The following is a 10,484-nucleotide window of genomic DNA, read 5'->3' on the forward strand; positions in this document are numbered from 1 at the left end:
GGCCGTGGAAGATTGCTTTGGAATGGATTCTGACAGTGATGGCTCTGAGTCGGATTCAGAAGAGGAAATGTCAGAGGTTGAGAAAGAGAGAGATCACCTTTGCCCTGTGGTCAAGATCACGAAGAAGGAGTACAGGGAAGCCTGCAAGCCATGGAAGAAATCAGTGATTGTTAAGCTTGTGGGGAAAAGGGTGAGCCTCAATTTCATGAGGGCACGTCTTGCAAGTCTGTGGCAACCGTATGGGGAGATGGAGGTTATTGATCTGGATCAAGACTTCTTCGTTGTACGCTTTGTGAACCAGGAGGACTTCATGCATGTTTTTGATGGCGGCCCATGGGTGATCCTGGGACATTGCTTGGTTGTCCAACAATGGAAACCAGGATTTATTCCGGCGGCGGGGGTCTTGGGACGTGCTGCAGTATGGGTGCGTGTAACAGGGTTGCCAGTGGAACTGTACAAGAAGAAGTTCTTGTGGCGAATCGGAGCGGAACTGGGACGTATGATCAAGGTCGATGATCGCACTCTGAAGGAGTGTGAAGGTGGTAGGACTCAGGTGGGTATGGAACGAGGCAAGTTTGCTCGCTTATGCATCGAGGTCGACTTACAGAAAACACTTGTGGCAAAATTCTCTATGATTGACCTGGACTTTCAGGTGGAATATGAAGGCCTGAACTTGATATGTTTTCATTGCGGGAGATATGGCCACAAACTAGAGAAATGTCCTCTGCTCGTTGAGGAGGTGAGGAAGAACATGGAGCCGGGGCAATCGAGCACACAGTCCCAGGCGGTGTCTGTGGTGGCCCAGCCTCACATGTCCACAACGGCGCCGGCGGAACCCTTTGGGGAATGGATGGTGGCAAAGCGTGATTACCGGAAACAGAAACGCAACGTCCATGCTGGCGGAGCGTATTCTAGGGGACGTGGAGCGAAAAATCAGGAAGGAGTTACAAAATCTGGCTCCCGTTTTAATGTGCTGCGAACTAATTTGAATCAAGATGAGAATGTGGGCCATGGCGTGGTTAATAACGCAGAGAATATTCATGTGATTGATGATGACTTTATGTCACAAGAGAAAAGTGTGGGCCAGGGTGAGTTAAATATCTCATGCAATAAAGAACAAAATTTTGAAAAGGTTGACAAAAATTATACAAAGATTGCGTCCAAGAATGAAGTTGTTAGTACTTCCATGGTCGAGAATGTGGGGCCAAGGAATAATGATGATATGATGGGAATTGTGGCAGAGGTAGTTATACCTCAATCATTGGCTAATTTGGAGACTCCAAGTGAGGGAGCAGGTGCTGGTTCCGTTATGAATCCCGAGTCGGTGAACACACATGTCCCGTTGGTTACCGAGTCCGGTGGGCTCGGATTGAAGATAATTAATGTTGGAAATAATTCCCCGGAAGCTGGCAGCGATACTACTCAAGGATTAACTAGCAATTTTCCCCCATTGTTCACGTCCCCCTCTGGTATTGGACGACAGGTTAAAAAAATTTTACCTTTCCAATCTAGGGGACCAGTTGTTCTAGGTGGCATCTTTGGTAGGAAGGAACGTCAGAGTGATGCGTCATCCTTTGGAAGACCTCCTGATTTTTCTAACCCTACCAAGCCATCTCATGGACTTGAAGCTCAGAATATGGAGAATATGGATACTTTCAGCAGGGAAAGAGAGAGGAGTTTATCACCAGGCTCCTCGACGCGACCTAATTAGGTTGTTTTCTTGGTCCACTTCTCAATGGTTTCCATGATAGGTTTTGAAGATTTTATTATATTCATGTGGAATGTTAGAGGAGCTATGAATGCTAATGCTAAATTAGCTCTGAAGAATTATATCAGCTTGAGTAAACCTGATGTTATTATTCTAGTGGAGACTCACTGTCAGTTTCATAGAACAGCTAGGTTCTGGAAGAGCCAAGGTTTCATTCCTGGGTGCATTGTGGAAGCCGTTGGTCAAAGTGGTGGCATTTGGGTGCTAATTCATCAACATTCCAAGGCTATCATCTCTCCAGTTGACTTTTTCTCTCAAGTGCTCACCTTTGATATTGTTGTTGGTGCTTATGTCTGGACTTGCTCGGCAGTGTATGCTAGTCCCGTGGCTATGCAGAGAGAGGCCCTTTGGGAGCATTTATCTCGTCTTCGAGGTAGTGTTTCAAGACCTTGGCTTGCAGTAGGCGATTTTAATGAGATTCTTTACCCTTCGGAGGGGAGGGGAGGTGCTTTCCTTCCTGGGAGAGCTCGTCGTTTTGCTTCTGCTCTGGATAGTTGTGATTTGATTGACCTTGAGGCGAAGGGGGGTCAGTTCACTTGGCATCGGAAGGAAAGGGGAATCCTTCGTATGTCTAAGAGATTGGACCGAGCCTTTGCTGATAGTGACTGGAGACTTGCTTTTCCTGAGGCTTATGTAGAGGTTCAAACAAGGATGCATTCTGATCACAACCCTATTATAGTTAGATGCAATGTTCCTGGAGAGGGTCCAGTTGAGAGGCCATTCCGTTACCTTGCGGCTTGGGCTAATCATGATGGCTACCGATCTATTGTTAGCAATGCTTGGAGGAGCCCGGGGGGAATGCTGCGTGATAAGCTCTACCGTATCCAAAATGACTCGATCTCCTTTAATAAGCACACCTTTGGAAATATCTTCCAACAGAGGAGACATGTGGAGGGCCGGCTTCGAGGAGTCCAGAGAGAACTTGATGTTCGGGTGACTTCTAGTCTAGTCCAGCTTGAGGCTCAGCTTCAGGCGGAGTACCGAGATATCTTGCGGAATGAGGAGCTTCTTTGGTACCAGAAGTCCCGAGAGCAGTGGGTTAGATTTGGTGATCGTAACACTGCTTTTTTCCACACACAAACAGTTATCCGTAGGAAGAGAAATAAAATCCATAGACTTCAGTTGATGGATGGCTCTTGGAGCTCAGACGAGGGTGTGCTTCAGAGAGAGGCCCAGGATTTTTTCATGGATTTGTTTTGCTCTGGGGGGGATACTTTGCTTGACCACTTTCAGGTGCTGAACTTTCCGTCTATTCCTGAGGATTGCCGGCTGGATCTTCTTGAGCCTGTCACCATTGAGGAGGTAAAAAGAGCTCTTATGTCCATGAAGTCGTTCAAAGCCCCAGGGCCTGATGGCTTTCAACCTGTGTTCTTCAAACAGTATTGGGATATTGTTGGGGAGGATGTTTGGAGGGTGGTCAGTGATGCGTTTAGTACAGGTACTATCGATCCTTGTCTAGCTGAAACTTTGATTGTTTTGATCCCCAAAGTTGATGTTCCTAGTCAGATGAAGGAGTTTCGCCCCATTAGTTTGTGTAACGTTGTTTATAAAATAATCACGAAGGTGCTGGTTGTAACGCCCCAATTTCTCAACTGAGGAGTCACATTAGTAGCCTAATAAGTCTAAGGACTATTTCGTAATCCTGAGAAAACACAATATATTTTTTTTTCCTTTTCGAAACAACTGAACATAATTGAATACTTAACATAGACTTTATTCAACAACCCGTTCCCGACATATAATAATAGTGTCATACAATATCGTAAGCAAGTTTCCAAAATAAGTACGCTCACTGGAACAGTGGCGGAGATAAAGTTTAAACAACAGAGTTTTCAGATGGGGAAAGAAACTCAGACATAGTCCAGCAAAAGGAAGAAGCAACTGCTTCATCCACCTCTACTCGACCGCCCACGATCACGGTCTCCAACTTGAACAGCTAAGCTTCAGCGGAAGGCTCTCCATCGCCTAATAGCGTTAGGCGCCCAAACAACAAGTAGCAAATAGAAAGGGTTAACTCCATACAATTACCATGTATGAAAGAGAAAATCATGCTATTCAAATTTAACTACCTATCATGGTAAATAAACCAACAACATAACTAAACTCATATATCAACAACCTAACATATAACATCAATTCAGATATCGACAACCTAACATATAACATCAATTCAAATATCGACAACCTAACATATAACATCAATTCAGATATCAATAAAACAATAACTAAAATCCAACAACATAGGGTTAGGTGTTACTTCCCTATAATGCAACTATATGCTTCTACCAAAATGGATCGATCAGCAACGTCTCTCAAGACGGGACGATCACGTGGGACAATCACCACCACACCGCACTTAACGCCACTACGGACGGGACAATCACGTGGGACAATCACCACCACACTGCCACTTTAGGACATCTCGAAAGATTGGACGATCACGTGGGACAATCACCACCACACCGCCACTTTATAACGCCTTAAAAGACGGGACAATCACGTGGGACAATCACCACCACATTGCCACTTCAAGTTCAAGCCCTAAATGCCAAGTCAATCAACAACTCCCAAATCCAATAACCAAGTCAAGTATCAACAATAACTATGCCATATCCACTAGAAAGCAGTAATGACAGAAACCAGTAAACGGCCGAAGCCTCTCAGAAAACGGAGACACACGTCTCAATAAGTTTACTCGGCCGAAGCCTTCAGAAAACATTTGGCACAAGCCTCAGAAACAGTCAACATAAGCAAGCATAATAATCATAATCATCTGCCAATCAATATAAACATCTTCATCTCAAACACAGGCAGTGCGATAAAAGCAGGCAAGACTCAAAGACACTCTAAAACTGAGTTACCCTTACGATAAAAGCAGGCAAGACTCAACGACACGCTAAAACCGAGTTACCCTTACCTTCGTGAGTAGAAGTTGGGCATGGAAGTTGTGAACCTAGAACAAGGAAACACAATCATCAACACAAGCCCTACTAGAAGTAACACTATCTAATAACGCTAATCGAAACCGGAAAGAAAGCTTTTAAAGCTTCAGAGTTCCTCTTAAGGCATGAATTGACAACAGAACTTCGTTCGCTAAAACGAGCATAACTCGAGCTACAGAACTCGGAATGACACGAAACCAGCGCCAAAATTTCGACAATCGAAAGAGCTACGCAATGGTTCAGGTCATAGAGACCCAAAAATTATTTTTGGACACGGTATCCTAAGCAATAGGTTTCGGCCACTCTAAAAAATAGGGTTCCCGAACTTTTTCTTCGATCTAAATCGATTCCTAGGTATTCTTAGGCGATATCTAGGCCAGGGGAACTCTCAGAAAAATTATCGAATCGAAAACTGTCGCAGGGGTATTTTGGTCAATATTTTTAGCTCGGAAACTCAAAATCAGAATTTCGAAAAATAAATTAGATGGGGTTGATACCAACGACGATTATGACGACTAATCTTACTAACGCTAAACTCAGTCGAGGGTTTTAAGCCCAAAGGTTGGAACTTTAGCCAAACATGGGTATTATGAGCAGAATTGAAATTCGGCGGCAATTCGTCGAGAATCGGCGAAATGAAATCCGCTAAACATGCTCAGGGGCACGCAGGGAATAAGTTTAGATAGAAAGATGAAGTTATCTAGATAGTTTTGTAAAAACCTCAAAACTTAGAGCACAGAAAAGCATAGAGAAAAGCGGCAGAATTTACGATCAGAAGTGAGGATTAGCATCAGTACCTTGAGACCTACGCGTAGCAACGAACTATGGAACGATCAGGCAAGAATCGGCGAAAAACTCTTCTCCTCCTTCTCCTCTTGTGGTCGCGGGTTGTGTGTGTGTGTTTTGTGAGGTTTTTGTTTCAAGCTTCACATATTTATAGGGAATGAAATGGAAGATATTTATCAAAGATCGGATAAGTATGAATAGATATTTATCAAGATTGGATAAGTATGAATAGATATTTATCAAAGATTGGATAAGTATGAATAGATATTTATCAAAGATTGGATAAGGTTGAATAGATATTTTGTAAACCGGTACAGATTAGTTTAGATATCGGAGGATTTAACTCATAGAGTTAAGATAAAAATATAAGAGCGATCCCGATTTCTTCCTACTGATTCCAACGTATTTTAGACACGATATTTATCCCGCTGAATCTTCTAATTCTTCGAAGAAATATCAGTATGATTTTTGGTTTTCGAGGCTTGTTTTTAATGTTTACCGGCTTAAAATTCACTTTATGCACTTTATGATTTTGACCTCGGATGCAGAAACTTCCTTCTGAAGAAAGATTTGGAACGTCGATTAGAGTGGGCGTACGCGTGTGGAATCTTCATTTGAAGCTCTGAATAGAAAAAGTCTTCATCGTCGGTTGATTCTAGGGTTTTGAAATACCAGGGTTTCGGTTTCGGCAAACTTCCGATGATTGGAATCGGACGTTCGTAGATCCTAGAGTTTCGCCTCGAAACGGTTGTGATATATGGAAAAAGAGAAGTTCTAACATTTCTCTGAAATTTTTTTGGAACTTTTCCCATAGTGTTCCAAGGGTGGAACTTTTTGGAAATTTTATTCCTATAGTGTTCCAAGGGTGGAACATCTTTGAAATTTATTCTTTTCCTAAGGTTCTTGTCCTAGGTTTAAGCGAATACTGCTTGCGTCATAAGTTCCGTCGGTTCGAATCTTGTCCTTTCACCAATTTATTCCAAGCTAAAAACTTGGGTCTTACACTGGTTCTTCGTATCCGCCCTTACTTGGATCAGTTTATTGGCCCCCTCCAGTCTAGCTTTATTCCGGGGCGGGGGACCACTGACAATGCTATCTTGGCTCAGGAGGCAATTCACTTCCTTGATCACTCTAAAGCAAGAAACGGCTCTATGGCTTTCAAAATTGATTTGGAAAAAGCTTATGACAAGCTTTCTTGGGGGTTCTTGGAGGAAACTCTGAGGGAATTTGGGTTTCCATACCTCATTATTCGCCTTATCATGAGCTGTGTGTCTTCATCCAGGCTTGCTCTCCTTTGGAATGGTTCTAGGCTCCCTTGGTTTAGCCCTGTTCGGGGTCTCCGCCAAGGGGATCCGTTGTCTCCCTACCTTTTTGTTATGTGCATGGAGAAGCTTTCAGTTCGTATTCAGAATGCAGTGGATGCGAGTTTGTGGCATCCAATATCTCTTTCTAGAGGTGGTCCTCCTCTTTCTCATATTTTCTTTGCAGATGACGTGCTTCTTTTTTGCAAGGCCTCTAGATCACAAGTTGAGATGGTTGCTGAAATTTTGGAGGACTTTGGCTCGGCATCAGGTTTGAAAGTTAGTGCTGCGAAATCAAAGGCTTTGTGCTCTAGAGGGGTTCCCCAAAGTACCCGTCGAGATATTGCAGTTGTATGTCCCATCAGAATTGTTCGGAACCTGGGCAAGTACTTAGGTTTTCCAATGATCAGTGGCAGAGTATCTCATGGTGATTTTGATTTTCTTATGGACAAAATTGAGAGGAGATTAGCAGGCTGGAAGAGTCGCCTTCTCAACACAGCAGGAAAAATTTGTCTTGCTAGGTCTGTTATCACAGCAATTCCCACTTACTATATGCAAGCGGTCTGGCTCCCCAGGAAGACAATCCATTCGATTGATAGAGCGGCTCGAAACTTTATTTGGTCTAACTCCGCTGCTAACCGTGGGTGGCATCGAGTGAAGTGGGAGATTGTTACTCAGCCCAGGCATGCCGGAGGACTTGGGATTAGAGATGCAGCGCTTGCAAATACCTCTCTGCTTGGCAAACTGGTGTGGAACTTGTTACAACAATCTGACAAACTATGGGTCCAAGTACTTACCCATAAGTATATAAAAGACCATTCTTTGTTGGAAGTCTCGGCCAAGCCTAGTTCTTCTTCCCTTTGGAAAGGGGTGTTGCGTGCTAGAGATGAATTAAAGGACGGGTTTGGTTTCAAGTTGGGGAACGGTGAGTCCTCTTTTTGGTACCATGATTGGAGTGGTCATGGAAAATTGGCAAATCACATCCCTTATGTGGATATTCATGACATCCATGTGTCTCTTAGAGATTTGGTGATTGGAGGGGATTGGGTCACGACTAGTTTGTATACTGTTGTCCCTTCTTTGATTCTGCAGAAGCTGCACGACATCACTCCTCTGGTGGATGATAGACTCCATGATCATTGGACGTGGAAGAAGGGGAGACAAGGTGTGTTTACTGCTGCTGCTGCATACTCCTGGCTTCTTGAGTCTTCTTCCCAGCTCCCCCCCTCTACACCCGATTCCTGGAAATGGATTTGGAAAATTCAGGTTCCGGAAAAAATTCGGGTCTTTGTCTGGTTTATCATGCAGGGTGCGATCCAAGTCAATAGCTTTCGGTTCAGATGCAAGCTTGCAAATTCCCCTGCTTGCCCGCGCTGTCAACATCAATTCGAGGACATCTTGCATTGCCTCAGGGACTGTAGAATTGCGCGTGATGTCTGGGTTCGGCTTAATGCTCTCGGGTGGCCAGGCTTCTTTGTGTGTAATGCCCAAGCCTGGGTAAAATCGCAAGCTCAAGGTCCTCATGCTTCTCTGTTTTTTACAGCAATATGAGGTATATGGAGATGGAGGAATAATGAAGTCCTAGGCGATAACGATTGGACAATGGTAAGCACTGTGAATTGGATTATTACAGAGCACAGGGATTATGATCTATTACTCACGAGAGGTCCGTCGTTGTCCATGGTCGACGATGCTCCAGTCCGTTGGGCTCCCCCTGTTTCCGGTGAGTACAAAATGAACTCAGATGGGGCCTTTAAGCATGATGATGATCGAATGGGAATGGGTGGCATTGTTCGGGATGCCCATGGTGCTTGGATATCTGGTTTCTATGCAGGTAGCCTAGGAGGAGATGCTCTTCGGGCGGAGATTGCAGCTCTAAAGCATGGTCTAACACTGTTGTGGAATGCCAATGTTAGGAGAGCTACTTGCGAAGTTGATTGTTTGGATATTGTGAAAGCTTTGGAGAATGATCGGTATCAGTTTCATGCCTTGGCGTCTGAGCTCCTGGATATTCGTCTTCTCCTGGATCGGGATTGGACTGTTACTCTTGCTTACGTCCCTAGAGAGGCGAATGCAGCAGCTGATTGTCTCGCAGGACTTGGAGCTAGCCTCCTTTGCCCCCTGACTTGTCTTGAGAGCCCTCCTCAAGAGCTTCAGCCGATTCTGGCTAGAGATTTGTTAGCTTTGTAGTTTTTGTTTCTTGCCTGTTTAATTTTCCGATGTACCAAAAAAAAAAAAACAAACAAATAACTTATTTGGTTGTATTTCTTTCTTTTTTTTTTCTTTCACGAATTTGATGAGGAATATCTGTGTGTTGATGAAAAAGTTAGGGATTTGATGAAAGAACAATTTAAGGTAATGTGGTTTCAGCCGTTTTAATCAATTAATTAAATAGTTATTTTTTTTTAAATGTTGTTGTGGCTTAATAGAGAGTTTACTTTTTGTAAAGAGTGACTCATCGATCGAAATGATGTCTCTCTTTTATTATACATTAGGGTGGATTATATATATATATATATATGTATACATTCATCTTGTACAATAATTTACCATATCATAACTAAATTTGAATTAACCACAAAGTGTGACATGATAGTTAGTTCACTTCACCCATAGTAACCACAATATCGGAGTCCAATCATCACCCATAAGAATAAAACGCATATTGTGATCAATTGTTTACCCCTTAGTGAACACTCACAATGAAAGGACTAATCATTACTACTAGCGATAAACATCTTGGAAAAAAAAATTGTGTGTAAGAGACGCATGCCATGAAAGATTCTCAAAGCTCAATATGAAGAATATCATCGCCAATAATCAATTCCACAAGGCTTCTGCGAAGGCAACCACCAAAGCCACTCGACGCGGGAAACCACCCACGCTCCATCACAATTGACTTCAATACCAGTGTCTGGAGACTAGAACCAAGATATGAGCCTCCAATGGGGGATTGATACTGCAGCTAGCTGCCTATCAAATCAATTACAATTTCCATGAAAAATACAACATTACTTATATTTTTACATTCTATACCATAATATAAAATAATGCTTCCTTTATCTCATAATATTTATTTCATTTTTTTTCTAAATCAAACATTAAAATAGAAGAAAATATTAGCTAATTTCCCAATAATATTTCCATTTATTGGAATATTTTTTTAAAGATTTTTTTTGGAATATTTTATGATTATATAATTTGATTTTTTTTCTCAATTTTTATTATTCAAAGCATTTAAACCCAAACTAACTATAATATTTCGTCAAAGAAGTCAAAATTATTTTTATTATAATATCCTTTTGAGCATAATATTCTTCATTGAGGAAATTATGGTCGCGTCTCTGTTTAATCTAGAATAATCCCCTCCAATTAATTAACGCGTTTGGTGATAGATTTATTATAATAATTAATGTAATGAATTATCTTGTTAAAATATTTTCATTATTTACAAAAATATATCACGAAATTGTTAGAATATGAAAAATATATTCTATAATAATATTTTTTATGATATTAGAATCATATCTTATAATATATTGGTCTTATCTTAAAGTAACGAAGATAATTTAAATTATTGTTAAGATTGATATGTTCCTTATTTAATTAGGATTATAGTATTGATTAGTTTTCTTATTTAGTTATAGAATTTAGAAACTTACCCATTATTAGAAATATGAGTTGGTA

This window comes from Lotus japonicus, chromosome 5 (assembly GCF_012489685.1).
Source record: "Lotus japonicus ecotype B-129 chromosome 5, LjGifu_v1.2".
Taxonomy (NCBI): domain Eukaryota; kingdom Viridiplantae; phylum Streptophyta; class Magnoliopsida; order Fabales; family Fabaceae; genus Lotus; species Lotus japonicus.